The sequence below is a fragment of the Octopus sinensis genome, linkage group LG1, assembly GCF_006345805.1.
Source record: "Octopus sinensis linkage group LG1, ASM634580v1, whole genome shotgun sequence".
In the NCBI taxonomy this organism is placed as follows: Eukaryota; Metazoa; Mollusca; class Cephalopoda; order Octopoda; family Octopodidae; genus Octopus; species Octopus sinensis.
In genome coordinates this window covers 89,689,234-89,707,861 of record NC_042997.1, presented here as the reverse complement: position 1 = coordinate 89,707,861, position 18,628 = coordinate 89,689,234, and the positions used below count along the sequence as shown (strand labels likewise).

The window sequence follows — 18,628 nt, the reverse complement described above, 5'->3', positions numbered from 1 at the left end:
TACGAGAGAGAGATTTGGGAGGCGGGAGTTTGTTCCTGAAGTGAGGGCGACTAAGGCCAAGAAAAGCTAAATACAACCTTTAACAAACAACAGCAGCAGTAGTAGGAAGTAGATCAACATAATATGCAATATGCGAAAGATTTTTAACAAATATAACTGAAAACATGAACACTTACAATCAGTTGAACAGAATACACACAGACATATATACAAATTTACTTGTGGCTCCATCTGCTAGAAACAGCAGCCATATCTCTCTCGAACACGCTGCACTGTTACCAAAGAAAATATTAGATAATGCTTGTCTATATTCAAGAGGAAAAAGGGGCACGGATATAGCTGAAAAACTTTTTGACCAGAGGTCTGACTGCTTGATAAGGGCTGACCTGGGGCTAAACAAACAAAAACTACGTTACATATACGAGCTAAAGGAAACCTGTAAGTAGTTGCTCAATTTGGTAGAATAGCACATAAATATCCCTCAAAATCACCACCACCACTCCACTGACTTCAGAAAGGGAAGGACACATTGATGATGTGTTTCAAGTCACCCCTAAAAGAGCGAAGCGGTTTCTCCCTCCCCACAACACACACACAACAACAACAAGTAGTTTTGCTGATAAAATAAATATTTTTAATGAAATGTTGCTGCTATTGATGATAATGATGACGACGACGACAAGGACTGGGTTGAGGCCGGTGGGAGGGACTATGCTCCTTCGCAGGCCCTCCAAAACAGGATAAAACCTAGGCCGTTCGATAGCTGGCTAAATAAACATGTGCAGGAAGGGGATTCCAGATGTCAGACGTTCTGGAAAACATCTGACGAGGTGGTCAGTGCATGTTCGGAGAGGAGTAATGGGAAGAGGAGAGACATGTGAGAAAGGAGCACTTGAGAGGGGATGGGATGAGAACAGCCAGCTCCGAGGAGTAGAGGACGAGAGAAGAGGCAAACAAACACGTCTATCAAGATAGGGTGTGTTAGTGAGGGATTTTATGCGAATTAGGCCTTTCTTTGGATGCCCTATGGGATGTCTGTATGTGTAAGAACAGCGCCGGAAATGAAGTATATATGATGGCTCAAGAAAATAAAATATCTAGCTTTGTGATTATTAGGTGATGACCCTATTGGATAACTTTTTTGAGATTTCTGTTCATTGAGTTTGTACAGGTTTGGTGTGAGTCGTGTTGACTGCAAGTGAATTATGCTTGGGTGTGGGAAGTGAAGATGACATGAAAAGTTATTTCATCTGCGTAGGAGTGGGCGTAGTTGATGGTGACGGCAAATAAGAAGGATAGTATGGGGAATAAAAGCAAACCCTGGAGCACATAAGAGTCGATGGAATGTGGATTACTTCAGCACACGCTGCCATAGTGCAACCTGATGAGAAATGGATGGAACTCATAGGAGAGCAGTTTTTGACACATGATTTGCATGCTAGACAGAGTCTTAAAGCTTTGCTGATATCGAGAGAAAAACTGTTACCACTAAATTTATTGAGAGCAACATCCCACTGGTAAATCTCTGGCTTTACTAAAGATGTACTGGTAGTCAAGAAGCAAGGAAAGATTCAAAGTGATAGAGAAGATCGTTGTTAATGGCTGTCTCCATCACCTTTAAGAAACTGGAAGAGGGTGGAATACGGTGGTAGTTGGAAGGGTTGGAAGAGTTGTCCTTCTAAAAAATAAGACACACTGCAGCATGCTCCCAAAGATCAAGGTATATCCAGAGAGAGGGGGGGGGGCACTGAAGTGTTAGGTATGGATAAGGGCTAGCTTTGTTTGGCGTTGTTTGAAAGTAATGGGAAGTGACAACTAGTGATGCTTTCACACTTGGCGTATGTACATGTGCTTGTTAGCAAACCAAGTAGAGTGGAAGAAGGAGAATTTGGAGGAGATTTACCAAGTGTATGTTGCATGGATTGGAAACAAATTAAATAGCAAATGTGGAGGCATTCTCTCTGGGTACACTGCTTACACAACCATCATGGTTGAACAGTAAACGAAAGTGAGATTCCGCAAATTGCAGAGATCCTTTTGGCAAAGGACCAAAAAGATTCGTTGCAATCTATGTTGCGACAAAACGTGTGGATATGCAATGTACGGAATCATTTTTCGCAATTCGGATGGTAGTCTTGCAGGTGGTGTTGTCGCGATAAAGTAGTGATGGGACAACTCGATAGATGCAGAGGTGGTGATAGATTGGAGATGAGAAAGAAATCTCCAAACCACGAGAACGAGTGTGTGCATGTCGGTCGGATGCGAGTTGAAGAGGAAACTAATTAATGTAGAAAATTGAAGATCATGAAAGATTCGGATCAAAGTATAATTGTGAGAGATAGTGTGAAGAAGGACGATGACTTCAGCGATGGATGAATTAAGATATATATCTTTGAATTAGGAAGATCGTTGTGACGGTGTTGGGTAGAGGTGCATGGGAAGGAAACTTTGGAGCCAGAGTAACTGGAAATCTTTGTTGCTGATATACAGGTAAGACAGGTGGGTGGTGATGAAAAAGAAATCTGCGCAGACACCATCTTTCGAAATGAAATTTGAATACCGACGAGATGGACTATGGTTAAGGAGTAAGAGTGATTTGTGTGTGTTGTGCTTTGGGGTGCGGTCGGAATCCAGATATTACAACAGACGATTATCATTATCATGGTGATGGTTTCTAGCATGAGCACAAGCCCATAAATTTATAGAAGTATTGTTGTGTATGGCCTCGGGGACACCGAAGTTTTTGAAAGGCCTGTCCATTTTTTTATAAGCCAGGTTTATTAACAAAATGGTTTTCCCAGTTTTGTCTCACAACTGACAGATATATACAAACACCAGAATAATTTATATGTAAGTGAATAGTTGTAGGTTTACACTATAAGGTTTCTTTTGAACACAGCTCACGTTCTCCCGGCACAACTTTCGTGAAGTTTCACTAGTCCACCGCAGATCCCTGGCGATTTGCAAGTTGAAAACCAATGACTTACAGATTTTGGCAGGAGATACAATACACTGACACTGGAAAAGCAGATGAAATATTTTTCTATTTTTTTACCAGAAAGGTAACAAAGAGAAAAAGAAGACAATATATGATACAAATAGAGCTCGGCCAGCGAGAAATAGCAGCGAAATTTCCTTCAAAATCACAATCTACTGTCACAAAAAAAAAAGAGGAACAATGTAGTTCTAAATATATTAAGAGTGAGAGAAAATAAAGAATGGTCACAAGTGGAATGTTTGTTGATCGTGCCAACATGAGGCGGGGTTACCCGAGGCCATAGAAAAAATACACACGTGTAGGTCGGATTGGTGGGAGGGTGGATAAATAAGACAGACAGATCTTGAAGCGACTTGTTCAAAGGAAACACACGAAGACATAATAATAAACTATCAATAAAGACTATAAGAAAAAAATCAAATCAATCAGTAAAAATACGAATCCAGAAATTTTATGTTATGGCAATTTTAATGTTATAATAGAATTTTTTTATTCTTTTACTGGACTACAGCCTTGCTGGGACACTCTCCAAGTGTATAGTCGATTATATAGAAATATAATCATTTTAACGATTGTTTTATCGATCTCAAAAGATTTTAAAGGCAAGACTGATTTGGGAGAAATCTGAACACAAAACAAAGTGACGGAACCAAAAACAACCACAAGCTGTTTTCTCTGTCGCTCCACCGATTCCAATCCACTGGTTATACTGTGATATTTTATAAATAGGCTCATTTTCGGATCTATAGTTGAAAGATGTAAAAAAAAAATAGAGCTAAGTTCGCCTGTACTTATTTTGTTTTCTTCGTTGATTATAAAATGTTTATACTCCTAGAACTGTAGACGTTACCGTTGACCAACGGTTCAGTTCACCAATCCAGTCGGAATATAAGCGTACGAAAAAAAGAAAAGAAAAAGGCAAGCAAAGCTCTCAGACACTATCTGAAGTTAGTTTCAAGGAGACCTGACTTGACATTTCTCACCAACCGAAGAAAACTAAATATATCAGAGAACTCAATTAAAGGATGGCTTGTAACCTCATTCCCTTTGAAATATGCTGTCATGATTCCACAGCAAGAGTAGTGTGCTATTTCTTGCAGAATATCGGTTTGGAATCCAAAACAAGGAAGAAATCTTGTATGGAGATACTTACAGAAGATGAGCCCTAATAACTTAAGGCGAAGGTTAATCCAATCCTTGTTGCCCACACAGGCGAAGCATACAGGTGAAACGTTCGTGACTCTGAGATACTCGCTGAAGGATTCCCAACAATATAACTGCTTTAGTTTACTATCAAGACTAAAAAATAATCTTACATCTTGAAGTAATTTACGCAGGTTCTGCTTGGGGCAAAGCATCTCTGATGTTTACTTCATATATATGAGAAAAGGAGCAATAACTAACAGAGAAATTATTTAAATTATACAAATGAGTGGATAAGTAGTGAATAAATAGTCAAAACATTATCAGGAAAGAAGAAGGGAAAAGAAAACCATTAGAGTGACAGACAAAATTACAGGAGAGCATGTCTGTGTGCGTGTATGTGCTGTGCAAGCGGGTTCTGAACTGTTTACTGATAAGAAATTCCAGCACTGAAATTAAGACAAAAACTTTAAAAATGTAGAACAATGAATAACAAACATCAGAACGACGCACAACATCGGTGAATGTCTCTTCCACTTTAAATAGCGAGACTTTCCCAAATAAATAAATAAGAAATACATAAATATATTACATACGTGTGTGTGTGTTAGAGAGGAGAAATAAAAATAAAAGCCTTAAAAAATACAGAATTATATTTTCTTTTTCTTTCCTCTGCCACCATCGTCCAAATTGAACAAAAGAAAATGAATGGTGCAGTTGAAGTTGGCATTTAGCAATAATCTAAAGAGGAAGATATATCTGCAAAGGTGGATCAATAAATTGCATTATTAGCACAACTACAGACACAATGATGATGATGACGATAATAAACGAGATTAGGTCCCTTCTTTATCTTCTTCAATGCTAGCGAGGCGCTCCTACAGCAAAAGCAAACAGCCTGGTTAGAAATTTTAATTTTGTCTACATATGTTGTACTTTGGTACAACACACATACACAATATATATATATATTAATGTTAAGTGAGTTTAAACTGGGGGCTGCTGCATGAAGAGTATGTAATAACAAACGTTCAATTGAGAAGTCAAACCACTGTTAAATCTACTATAATAATATTCGTGTTTTTTTCTCCGTCACAACATATGGATTGATTTATTATTTACCATAAAAGTAAGAACGAAGAGAAGGATCGAATGAGATGACATGAATGAGAAAGGAAGGAGTAAGAGAGGAAAAAGGAAGGAAGGGTGAAAAAAAAAATCAGCGTTCCAAGTCTGTGCGAGTATATGTATGTGTATGTAAAAGGGAGATGTGTGTGTGTGTGTGTGCAATAGAAGTGGGATGGTGAACATTCAACGCTGAAAAGAAAAATCAAACAGCGTTTTAACTCTGTGTGAGTATATGTGTGTGCGTGTACAAGGGAAGTATGTGAATGTTAGTATTTATGAACTGGCGTTCTTTCAGTAACAAAGATCGATGTCACATCTCAAAAGACAACCACTAGATAACACTGACAAGTGTATTAATTTGATTTACTATCCATATTTATTTATAAAATACTACAATTAGCCATCAGTTTTAACGGCACGGAGCCAGCTAGTAAATAATAAAGAAAAAGAAGTTCACTACAATAGCGAAGTTCAAGCCTGATTCGCTTGACCTCCGACAAATAGTAAAAACTTCAAATTAGACGTCTACAGTCACAAAATTAAAAAATAATAATAAGTTGAATGGATGTTGAAGAATGGAGTTCAAGAAACAATGCCAGAGAAAATGACGTGAAGATTCTAAGTTGAATACTTTCGACCAGAGATATGCTCAGAGTTGAACTGGAGCTTACTATCAGAAATCATATGGGAAATGTAGTGCGATGTTTCAGATTCGATAATAAAGCATAATAGCGTTATATAAACCTTTGAATTCTTCTTACAAGTTACATTTATAAAAATAAATAAATAAATAAATACAGGATTCCAGTACTGAAGCCCTAGTGTTCGACTGGCACATATTTTATCTTTACCCCACCCACCCCCGAAAGGATAAAAGGCAAAGACGACTTCGACGGAATTTGAACGCAGAACGTAAAGAGCCGGAAAATGAAACCATATTATTCATGTATAGCTGAAGTATAAATTTATGAAAAGCATCTCTCACACACGCGCACGCACTATTGAGTTCAGTAGCAGCTTTTATTTAGCAGAAGACACCTTGAGATGTTTTACAAGAGAACGAAGAAATTAGAACTCGCCACGTTCGTATTTCTTTAAACCAAAAGCGAGTTTAATGAATGAAGCGACGAACCAAGAGAACTCTGACGCGGTCATGCCATCTACTAAAAATAGCGGCCAAATCTCTATCCACATCGCACGTTAATCTGTATTTTCTTTTTCAAAACATTTTAGAAAAGGGGAGGGGGTGTTAATTACACATTGAATAAAGTAGTGTCAGATTTACAACGTTTAGGGAGAAAAAAAAGTCGGTATGGTCAAGGCTAGAATGCCTTTTTTCTATTTACTTAGAAGGTTAACTAGTGCTAAATATCAACGAGAAGCGAAAGAAGGGTTCAAAATCGACAACAAACCTCTACGCACACTACTCCTTGTATATAGTCTGTCATTAAGTCTGCATAGGAGCAAATGCAGATTGACCAGCAGTTAGGCAGCCTAGTTCCACCAATATACGGGTCAGTGAAATGTAAATACCTGAGACATTGTTCAGTCTCAGCTCTACCTACTCTCCCTCATTAAATAGACCTTTATATAATACCACATTGTCCAATGGGTCCATTCTTCAAGAAAACACGACAGATTGGCGAAGATTTAGCTGCTACTTAAATTTAATGTAGCTTGCAACTACGAGTTCTAATTGTGCAGGTGTTTCGCTTCGCCATTTTTCGCTCTTCGGTGTCGATTAATAAGTACAATATGCTCCATTACATCCAACATTGCGGGGAAGAAGAAAAAAAAAATCAGAGAAAGAATCTGTGTGGAGTTTGAAGTTTGCTTCCCAACTATGTTGTCTTGGATTCAGTACCACAGTGCGGCAATTTGGGCAAGTGTCATCTGTTATAGTCCCAGGCCGACCAAAGCCGTGAGTGAATTTGGTAAACAAAAACTGAAGGAAGCCCGTCATATATATATATATATGTGTGTGTGTATGTCATTAGACTGCGGTCATGCTGGGGCACCGACTTGAAGGAGTTCAGTCGAACGAATCGACTCCAGTACCTTTTTTTTCTTTAAAGCCTGGTACTTATTCAATCAGTTTCTTTTGCCGAATTGCTAGGTTACGGAGACACACACTAATACCGGTTGTCAAGCAGTGATGGGGGACATATATACGATGGGTTTCTTTCAGATAGATAGTTTCAGATTGGCTACGGTTTCACTACAGCTATTACAGACGTGTTTTCATTGATGAACAAATCAATTACATCGTGTACAAAAATCGTTTTCTTCAGGTGAATAAAAAATAAAATTTAACATTTAGGATTTTTCACACATCTCTCATCTCGGTGCCGGGCGAGAGAATATGTATGTATGCATGCATGTATGTGTGTGTATATATGTGTGCATGCGTGTCTGTGTTTGACTCCCACCACTGCTTGACAGCAGCTGTTCGTTTGTTTATATCCCTGTAGCTAGCGGTTCGGCAAAAGAACCGATAAAGTACCGGAGTTACCAAGTACTGTAGTCGATTTTCTCGACTAAACCTTTCAAGGCGGTGCCCCAGCATGACCGCAATCCAATGACTGAAACAAGTCAAAGATTTAAAAGAAAAAAAATTATTTAATCTGGTCAACTCTGGTCGACTACACCGATCACCAAGGGATGTTGCAGCATTGACTATATTTTCTGTTTTGGTTAGAATAACATTATCCAATGTTTCCTTCCTTTCAAGAAAAGAATGATTTAGCTGCTATTTCTAATACGTCTCAGTGTCTTGTTAGTGACGTCAAGTTGCCGAAGACGGAGTCTTTAGATGCAGGTGTCCTATATCCTTGACAAGTATTTTCCTAATGAGGCCTATTGCAGTTAGTATGTATGTATATATGTGTGTAGGTAGGTAGATAGATAGATAGATAGATAGATAGATAGATAGATAGATAGATAGATAGATAGATAGATAGATAGACAGACAGACAGACAGACAAGTCAGATAGACAGGTAGCAGACAGAAAGACAATCAGACTGAGATTCAGGCAGACAAGGACTGACGGACAGACAGACGGATAGATAGACAGACAATTCTTTCCAATCAACAGACAAATAGATAGACAGGCAGGTAGATAGATAGATAGACAGCAGATAGATAGATAGATAGATAGATAGATAGATAGATAGATAGATAGATAGATAGATAGATAGATAGATAGACAGACAGACAGACAGACAGACAAGTCAGATAGACAGGTAGCAGACAGAAAGACAATCAGACTGAGATTCAGGCAGACAAGGACTGACGGACAGACAGACGGATAGATAGACAGACAATTCTTTCCAATCAACAGACAAATAGATAGACAGGCAGGTAGATAGATAGATAGACAGCAGGCAGATAGATAGATAGATAGATAGATAGATAGATAGATAGATAGATAGATAGATAGATAGATAGATAGATAGATAGATAGATAGATAGATAGATAGATAGATAGACAGACAGACAGATATATAGGCAGATAGATGCAATAAGCAGACAGGTATGTGTGTGTGTGTGTGTGTGCGTGCGCGCAGGCATGTGCGCGTATGTGTTGGAACGGATAAACATAGCTAGTGTCAAACGTTTCACTAAATTTGTCTATGCGTGCACTGTTGTTGTTTAACCACGAGTCAACTCTGGATTAAGAAGACCAGCAGTGCACAGAGAAGCCTTCCAAGGCTGTCTTCCAGTAGTCGTGACAATTCTTACACCTATTTTCTTTTAATACACTATATACCGTAACACATTATCCAATGAGTCTGTTGCTGTTGTTTTTAAGGCGCTAGTACGTCAGTGTGTGCGTATGATTTGACGATGACCGAGTTGTTTTTTCTAGCAGTTCGAATACCACATAGATATACCACTGTGGAAGGCTCGTGTGTGTTTATCCGAATAGGTTTATAACGTTGATGAAAACTTCGAAATTCACAACGCTGAATGTAATTAGGTTAAATTCTATGAAACAGCTAAAATAACAATTTAATCCTTTCTACTATAAACACAACAATGATAATTCTTTATAATTTTGGCACAAGGTCAACAATTTTAAGGAGAGGAGATAAGTGAAAGTCGATTACAACGACCGTACTTAACGGGCACTTTATTTTATCGCATCCTAAAAGATGAAAGATAAATAATATTTTTTCATCATATATAGAGTGCATTAAATAGCTCTCTCTCTCTCTCTCACACACACACACACACATACATACAGCTATTTGATACTATGATGTACGACATAGTATGTGATATATTTGTGTACAAGTCACTTTTTTATATAAACATTTTTAGATGAGGAAATGTGTGTGTGAATATATATTAAATGTTATACGTTAGTTGTGAACAACAATATTAGCATATGTATGTGTGAGTGCACAATATTCCAAAAATATGTCACAAAAGATCCTACCTATCCACCAAGCGGTATGTCCATCTATATATCCATCTGTCTCGCTCGCTCTCCATTTGTATGCAACGACAAAAACATTTATTCTGTACCACAGAATTTGTTCTGCTTCAGCATCTCATACAAACTGTTACCACTAGACACCACCGCCTACAAACAGATCACAGAACACGCATACACATGCAGACACGGCTATGATAATTTAGTCATACCATTATGCGCGCGCACAGGCACATAAAGCACACACAACGTACATACATACATGCGGATCATCGAGGGTGTCTCTATGCGGTCGTTTAACCTGCTAAAAATGGCAGCCAGATCTCGTTGAAATTACGTTCTACCGAATTAAAATGGAAGGCCACAACAGTTAATATAGTTACACACTAGGTCTGATTGTCAATAGCAGAAATGTTTTTGATCATAAAAGCTTTACTGGATCGGGTCTGAGTTGAAGCTAAACAAAAACAACAGAGAGCACATACTGTTCACACACTCATTATATACACATATATATCACATTATTCTACACACGCACACACAAACACACACAAACACACACGACACTCTTTTACTCTCTCTCTCTCTCTTTACTATACAATAGATATCACGCCTAGTATACAGCGATTTCTTTATTATACTTTGTTTGAAGCTATTTTTAATTAGCATTCGGCGAGAATCACGGGTAGAGGATACGATAGAGAAACAGTAAGACTGGGGGACGGAAACAGCGAGCAAAAGACAGAAATGGAAAGGGAAGTCAGGGTAGGAAAAGGCAAGAGAGATGTGAAGGAGAAAAGACGAGAAAAATGAGTGAGAGGTGGTAGGAGAAAAACACACACACAGAGTCATGTGTGATTGGCAACAATAAATCGGGTGGTTATCTGGTGGTCAGTTACTTACTATTGATATTTCGAGAAGTGAAAATGATGCAATGTTGTTTGTAAAGTGATAGGTATTACATAACTAAAGGATCTTATTAAATTCTTTCCAATCAACAGAATTTTCTGAAATAACTACAAGAATATTTTCACATTTTCTACACTGATGTAGTTTTTGCATGCTAATGACCAAGATCAATCGCATTCCTTTTCTCAGTGTGTTAAGACTACATCATAACTACATTTTTGAAAAAATAATCTGGTGAAAATTTTAATTATTTCAAGTGGTTAGAAGAAATTTAACAAGATCCAACATCAATGACCAGGTATCATAAAATACAAAGCGTTTTTTCTTTGTTTTTTTTTAGAAAAAAAAAAGAAGATAACAGGCGAAAGATAAATATGGCTTTTCTTAAATTTTATTTTATTTTATTAATTTAAGTTTAAAACCCTCTTCAATACTGAGTGTAACTAACTGCTGACATTAACTAAACTGAAACAGTAACAAACACACTGCAACCTCTAATTCAGTCTCGCTTTCTTACTGTTCTTGTGACGCTACTACAACGATCTCTGAGCCCCTGCTAGTACCCATACCATCTCCACGTTTTGTAACCGCCACCTTTTCCCGTAACATGTTGTGCATGACTGAATGTGGCAAATACAGTAAAATCATTATTATTATTGATTGTATTGCCCTCCACCTCTGGTCGCAAATAAAAGAAATCATTATTACCTCTGCCTTCGCTAAGGCGGAGGTATTGTTTTCAGTCGTGTTTGTTTGTCCGTGCACAAGCTATCTCAAGAACTACTGGATGGATTCGGATGAAACTTTCAAGGATGTTTGGCCTCGTGACTGACATGAACTGATTAGATTTGGGGATCGATCCGGTACCGGACAAGGATTCTGGATTATTTTTCCGGTTTTTCTTTTTTACAATTTTTTGAGAGTGATCGGATTCATTTTCAGTATTCTCGTTTGTGAGAGCAGTCGAGTTTATTTCAGATATTCTCATTTTAAAAATCATCTCTGGCTAATCGTTGAAAAGACGTTGATGTTGCATTGGCGGAGGTTTGCGCTCTCAGGGTGCGTTTATTATTATTATTTGGTTTAACTCAGGTTCGGTCTTATTCCAGGTAGGATTTATGAGGGTAGTGTGTTACTACCTGTAACCTTAGGTATCCATGAGATTTCATGTGCTTAGAACCCTCCTGGTAATCCTTGCTATCCCTAAAAGACAAACTTTCTGTAGCAGCTCTACAGGGCATTGTGTTCCAAACTCCTTCGGCCAGTTGTCTATATCTTTGCTTACTGTTTCCAACGCACCAAATATTATAGGTTCTTCTATTCCAAATTCCAGCGAACGAATGGCTAATTTCATTCACAGCAAACGGTTTCTAGCATAGGCACAGGACTTCGATTTTCAGTAATGGGGATAGTTAGTCGAGTATATATTCAAACCCAAAATTGACTGGTACATTATTTTATCGACCTCGAAAACATGAAAGGCAAAATTCACCTCGGCGGCATTTGAAATCGGAGACAATGTAATCGACTTCGCCTCTTCAGCTAAAATTGCTGGCCATGTGCCAAAATTTGAAACAAGTATTATAATTTTCGCCTTTCATATTTTCAGGGCCGGGGAAATAAGTACCAGTTGAACACTAGAATTGATGAGCTCGACTGGTCCTTCCCACTAAATATCAGGCCTTGTAGCTATTATTATTATTATTATTATATTATTATTATTATTATCATTATTATTATTATAGCAAGAGCGACGACGTCCTCCGGAGAATTCTGGGCGCTGAAGGAAATCAATTAGTTGGTCTTTTCCAGAGGCTTTCGGATCGGAGTTATGGGGAATTTCCAAAAATCCCTGGTCTGTCAGTGCTAGCAGGGAAGCTCTGCCAGTTCAAGACAAGCCATACAGGAACGAAAGTGCTGTCGGACGAGCTGACTTGTGGAGCTTTATCGAACAGCTGTTGGTACATGTAAGACGGTTCCGGTTGTCGGCCGAGTCCATCGTGAGGATCGCTCTACACCCTTGTTTTTATATATAAGGTACATAATCACAAATACAAGCATTCACATACACGTACACACAAAGGGTTGAAATTTAACAGGACCCTCCGTCCAGCAACCAGGTCGCCCACGACAACTCTAACTCTCTTGGCTAACACCTTTAATTCTGTATTTAACAGTTATGGGCCGAAAATTATTAATGATATCCCCCTTGCTCGAGTCTTTCCTGACTAGTGTCACAACTCCCAGCTCACAGATTTGGGAATACTCCCATTCTGCTACCAGTTCGTGTAAACACCAGCCAGTATTTCCCCGAACAAGTCTGGCATACTTTTATAAAATTCGTAAGACAACCATCAAGTCCCGGAGACCTATCCCCGGGGCACTCAGAAAGTACCTCCTTGACCTCCGTAGCTGAGATCGGCTTTTCACAGCGCTCAGCCTCACGTGCCGTGATTCGCGGTCCACTGGCCAGAAAATCCCGTAAGGCATCGCTCCTCGCAAACAACGTAGCAAAGTGCTCGTAAAACGCCTCACATATCTCATCCTGTCCTTGGACCGAACGCTCTTGTTCATCAACCAAAGACCTTATCGTGGATTCGTCACCACGCTGAGTCTCTACAGAGCGAGCCCACCAGGCAACGTTGATACCCTCACGACCCAAAGCGCGAATTTTAGCCCGAACCCTGCATCCTTCGTGTTTAGCATTGGGGTGTCGGTCCAGGACCGATTTCGCCGCCAGCACTTGGACTGCAGAGCCCACACTCAACACCTCTTCTAAAGCCTTAATTAGACACTCTTCTACTCTAGATTTTAACTGCTTGCTAAATCTAAGCGAATGGCTCTTTTGAGGGAAAGCCATCATCGGTTATTCAACACGGTGCCGGTCAATGCCCTCTGAACTAACAGCCTAATCTGGCCCTGGTAAGTTTTACAAGCTAAAAGGGAATTGTTCAACTTCCAGTAACCAGATCCTTGTCTATGTACCTTATCTATCTGCATCCTACACGTCATTAATTTGTGATCCGTGTAGGATACATAGGTGAATTATGGACAGCTAAAGCTAGTCCTGTCTCTAATATTAACTATTATTCTATCTATATAAGACCGGATTGATCCGTCGTTATTACTCCAAGTCCACGTTGGAACGCTCAGATAATCCAGTCTGAATGGGTCTGCCAGCCTATATCACTTAAGCAGATCGACAAGGCGAGAGTAACTTGTCCTATTAGTCGAGCCAACGCTGTCCCTACGTGCTTTGAGGACAGCTTTAAATTCTCCTAACACTACTATTTTTTTAAACTTCGCAAGAAAATTCTCCAGGCGCCGATAAAAGTCATTCCGTTTGCCTACAGTCGTAGGCTCGTAAATGCCAATCAACCTGAAAATTTTACCACCAAATGCTAGATCCAGAAGGACCAACTCGCCTTCTGGGTTTGCAAAGATTATACGTTTCTGCTGAGCCAAGTTTTTCCAGAAAAACTACGGCTCCTCCACGTCTTCCTGTGTGGCTACGAGACCTGACTTTCTCATAGCCATTCATGAGGGACGAGAAGGGCTGCAGCTTGTCCAACTTGGTCTCTGTAACGACCATCGCATCTATCCTATGTGGCCTGAGAACGTTGAGGAAACAAGCCTGCTTCCACTTCGAACCCAGGCCACGCACATTCAAACAGCCTATACTAAATGTAGCCATTTCTGAAAGGAAAAAAAAACACGAAAAAACGGCTTAGCTTTCTCAAAGTATATACCGGAGGGTGACCGAGTTAACCTCACCACCCTCTTCCAGGCTTGGTTCACCGGTAGGTTGATTATTTTTTGGAGTGACCCAAGCTCCGCAATGTCTTTTGAGTGTATCTTTTTCATGTCATTGTATAACTTCCTTGAGATTCTTCCGTAAGTGAGGACTCCTTCTTCAACATCACTCTGGAAGATTCTTGTTTGCAGGTTGGGCACAATCACACCCACCAAATAAGTATTGGTATTTCTAAACACTACCATTACCGTTTCCGGTTTTTTTCCCCCACAGGTTCGGTGACCTGTACCAGGCCACCTATTCTGTCGTTCTTTTACTTTCTATCAGTTTTTCAGCAGTGGCCTTTCAGGCCACCTTCTTTGAGATTTTCTTTTCCCTTTTTCGGAGGGGTTTATTTTTTCTGGTGTTACTGCTTCTGGTCTTTTTCTTGAAACCACCTGGAATTCCATTTTGCCATCCTCTTGCTGGACCACCGCTGGTGGTAGCCCCTTGGTTAATGGCCTCCTGGACCAGGGCTACCACCTGCTCCTCACTGGTTACATTTTTACTGGTGGTTGCCCTCTAGGTAATGGCCTCCTTGGCCGAGGCTACCACTTTCTCACTATTTGTTTCATCTTTGTTATTGCTGGTGGTAGCCTTTTGGGTAATGGCCTCCTTGGCCGAGGCTACCACCTTCTCGTTGTTGGTCTCACTGTTGGTAGTAGCCCCCTGCGTAATGGCCTCCTTGGCCGGGGCTACCACTTTTGCCGCTTCCTCGTTGGTGGGGAGAACTTCCTTCTCCCCATCTTTCGCTTTTTTCTTGGGATGTCCACACTCGGCCCTCTGGTGTCCCTTCCTTCCGCACCGGAAGCACCGAGGGTTTCTCCCTTCCACATTTATGATTAAGGCTGACTCCTCCGCAACCTGTATTCTATCGGGAAGCTCTTCTAAATTTGCAGGTGTAGCCTATACCAGGACTTCCAAAGATTGTCCCTTCCAATTCTGGGAGACACATCTTTTTACCTGGATTACCTCCAGTTTCTCTTCTCATGGCAACAACCCACGCTACCTCAACATCAGGAGGGATATTCATGATTTTTACCCAGGACGTCCTGCGTCCCGATATAATGGTAATTATGCCATTTTGTTGTTCTGCAAGGTCCGAGCGGAATATTCCTTAGCCTTTTCAACCGACTCGAACCTTGCTTCGACTGTTGCGTATTTGTTACTCCGGGTCAGGAAGGCAATATCCTTCATTACTGACCCGAGACACTCCTCTGTATCTTTCTCCTTGAACCGTTTCACTTTCTTGTTTTTCAAGCAGAACGTTTTATAGAATACGGTTCTTTCCCGTCTGCAGGTAGTTATTTCAGGTGGGGAGAGGGGGTACTTTCCCCTGTTGCTTTCAGTTATTTTGCCAAATAAAAGTTGTATTTCAGCCTTTTTCAAGGTAATGATTTCCTCTTGTTGACCAACGGCAGCGGCATAGTTCATAGGTGCTGGCGTGGCTACTGCTTCCGCGGTTGTCGCCATAGTGGCACTCAAAATTAATCAGTTCCCTCTACACAGTTTATACAAATCCTTCCCCCGTGGGGGAGGGTAACAACAACAATAGTTCAAGCCGTTAATCAACCACCCACGGCTACAACAGTAGAACAATAACAATGAGTCTTGCAACAGGTAACAATAAATCAAATTAACTTAGAAATCTCCAAACGCAATTCCAATAACCAGAAAAACAGATGACTGTAACAACGGTTTAAAAAATAACAATGTTAATTTATTGATGCATTTGGGCAAGTCTATGTCTGCATTATCAGACAATTACAAAAACATGTTTAAAAAGTTCAGAACTCTGCAAAACTCCGGTACAAATTCTTCATGATTCAAAACATTGCTTACTTTTTACTCTGCTTGATATAATTGCTCAACAATGAGAGTTTGAGGCAAATTTCTACTGCATCACTTGCTACACCACCGCGTTGTGTGCAGCATTGTGTGTTCTCTTCCGTTGTTGTGAGTGCGCAAACTCTTCCCGGTATTATATTGTGTTAGTTTTTTTTGGTTCCAGTCGTTTGTTGTGTTGCTGCTTGTACTGTGTGTTGAGTGTGTAACGTGTTGGTTACTGGCTTGCTGGTAAGAATTTATTTCACTGGGTAATTGCTATATAGAATGTCTTGCGTTTGTGGGTTGTTCATAGCAGGCCTTGTTTTCTTCTTCTTGGATAGTGGGCAGCGCTGAGGATCCAGGTATAGCTTCTACGTTTTTGTTATGTTTTTTTCCATGCCCAGTGCTCCAATTATTATTGATATTGTTTTTGCCTTCATGTCCCACATCTTGACTGCTTCAATTTCGAGGTCATTGTACTTTAACAATTTCTCCACTTCTTTTTGAACAATATTTTGATCGGAAGGGACTGCAATGCCTATCAGTAAACAGGTACTTTTTTACTTTTTCCCAAACCTTGATAATTAGGAATGAGCGATTAGCTTTTATTCCTTTGTCGGTTTGAACTAGCATATCCCAGATGATTGTAACCTGGTCGTTGTCTTGTACCTTGTTTGGCACATGCTTATATCACCGATTGTCAGTTTTAATGTTGTAATGTTAGCATATTGTCCTGCGGATACAACTACCTACTTTGTCGTGTCTGTATATATATTCAGACTTGGCAAAGACTAATAAGTCCGAGATAATGTGGTCAACTGCCTCATTGTGGTGGTTGCACATTCTGCATTTAGTGTTGGGGCCTGTTTTATTATTTTGTTGTTGTTTTTAATTGTTTGTGGTCAGGCATTGGTCTTGTGCAGCAATTAAGCTTTCAGAATCGTTAGTACGCCGAGCAAATGCTCAACGGCATTTCGTCCGTCTTTACGTTCTGGGCTCAAATTCCGTCGAGATTGACTTAGCCTTCCGAGGATCGATAAATTAAGTACCAACTACTTGAGTATTGGGGGGGTGATGTAATCGATTTACCCCTCCCCTGAAATTACTGGCCTTGTGCTAAAATTTGAAATCATCATCATTATTATTATTATTATTATTATTATTGAGTGAGAGAGCAGTTCATGCCATCAAAGTGACACTGGGGTAAAATATACGAAGCCCAATATACCCATCATGACTACCCGTCTGATAAGGGTACACCAGGCACATGCATCACAACCATATGTGCGCGACATGGTGCTCTCATATCAAGATAAACAGCACATGACCTTGCAAGTGGGGCCCAGTTAGAATTTTCTTCAGGTTGAGTAGCCCATCCCGCTCAAAAGGTCCCTGAATAAGGGTTGTTTAAGGATGTTGAAAGAACCACCCATGTTTCCAGAGATGAATTATTCGAACCCCAAAGAATCCCTCTCAACACATGGCTATGATGCTCCCCCACTACTTCTGCTCATGATCAGAGATGCACATATCGTCAGCCACTAAGGGACATGCTCAACTGGTTAAGGTCAAACAACTGACAAGCAAATCTGTGGTATTGAGCAGAATATTTGCTGTAGCCCATCTTTTATACCAAGACAAAACAATGTACATGATAACACTTCCAATCAGTTAAGATCAGAAGCCATGAGAGCCACTGCCTGGTACTGCTATTATTATTATTATTATTATTATTATTACTATTATTATTATTATTATTATTATTACTATTATTATTATTATTATTATTATTATTATTATATTATTATTATTATTATTACTATTATTATTATTATTATTATTATTATTATTATTGTGCTAGCAGAATCGTTAAGCACGCAGTGGTCGAACAAATTAAGTAGCAGTTGAGCACTGGAGTCGATGTAATCGACTTAACCCTTCCCCCGAAATTATTGGCCGTGTGCCTTTAGCAGAAAGGGTTATTGTTGTTGTTATAGTTATTATTATTGTTATACACATTGGCACAACAGAGGAATCGAATCTCGTGATAAGCACTTACAATCCACAGACTTGCATTTATTTTATAGACCTAAAAACAAAGAACTGCAGTGTCGACAACCCTTGAAGTGGTTGAACTGCAAAAGGGCGTTGAACTCAGAACGTTAAATATTTAAGCCAGATACAAGTACAACAGTAGCAGTTGTAGTAGTAAAAAGAAAAGAAAAGAAAACCGAGAAGCAAATTTTCTTCAGCGTACAAATTAAAAGAGCTTACAACTAACATTATGGCAGGCTGGTATAAAACAAGCGATTCATTTCTCACATACAGTAGCGACACAGAACCTCTAGAGCCATGTGTCACATTCTTCCCAACAATATCTGTTGATTCCTC

General features: G+C 39.6%; 1 protein-coding gene across 7 annotated transcripts in view; it reads right to left on the bottom strand.

The window, feature by feature from the left end:
* Window positions 1-18,628, bottom strand: part of LOC115209965 (signal peptide peptidase-like 3) — a 368,123-nt gene that overhangs the window by 318,391 nt on the left and 31,104 nt on the right. For 2 of the 7 annotated variants that reach the window (XM_036502715.1, XM_036502724.1), the window contains exon 1: window positions 6,682-6,812. The exons of 3 other annotated variants lie outside the window; for them this stretch is intronic. The gene's annotated coding sequence lies outside the window, so the exon portion shown is untranslated. Of the gene's footprint in view, window positions 1-6,681; window positions 6,813-9,711; window positions 9,956-18,628 lie in introns of those variants that run through there. 2 more of the 7 variants (XM_029778622.2, XM_029778624.2) reach the window with 2 other exon arrangements.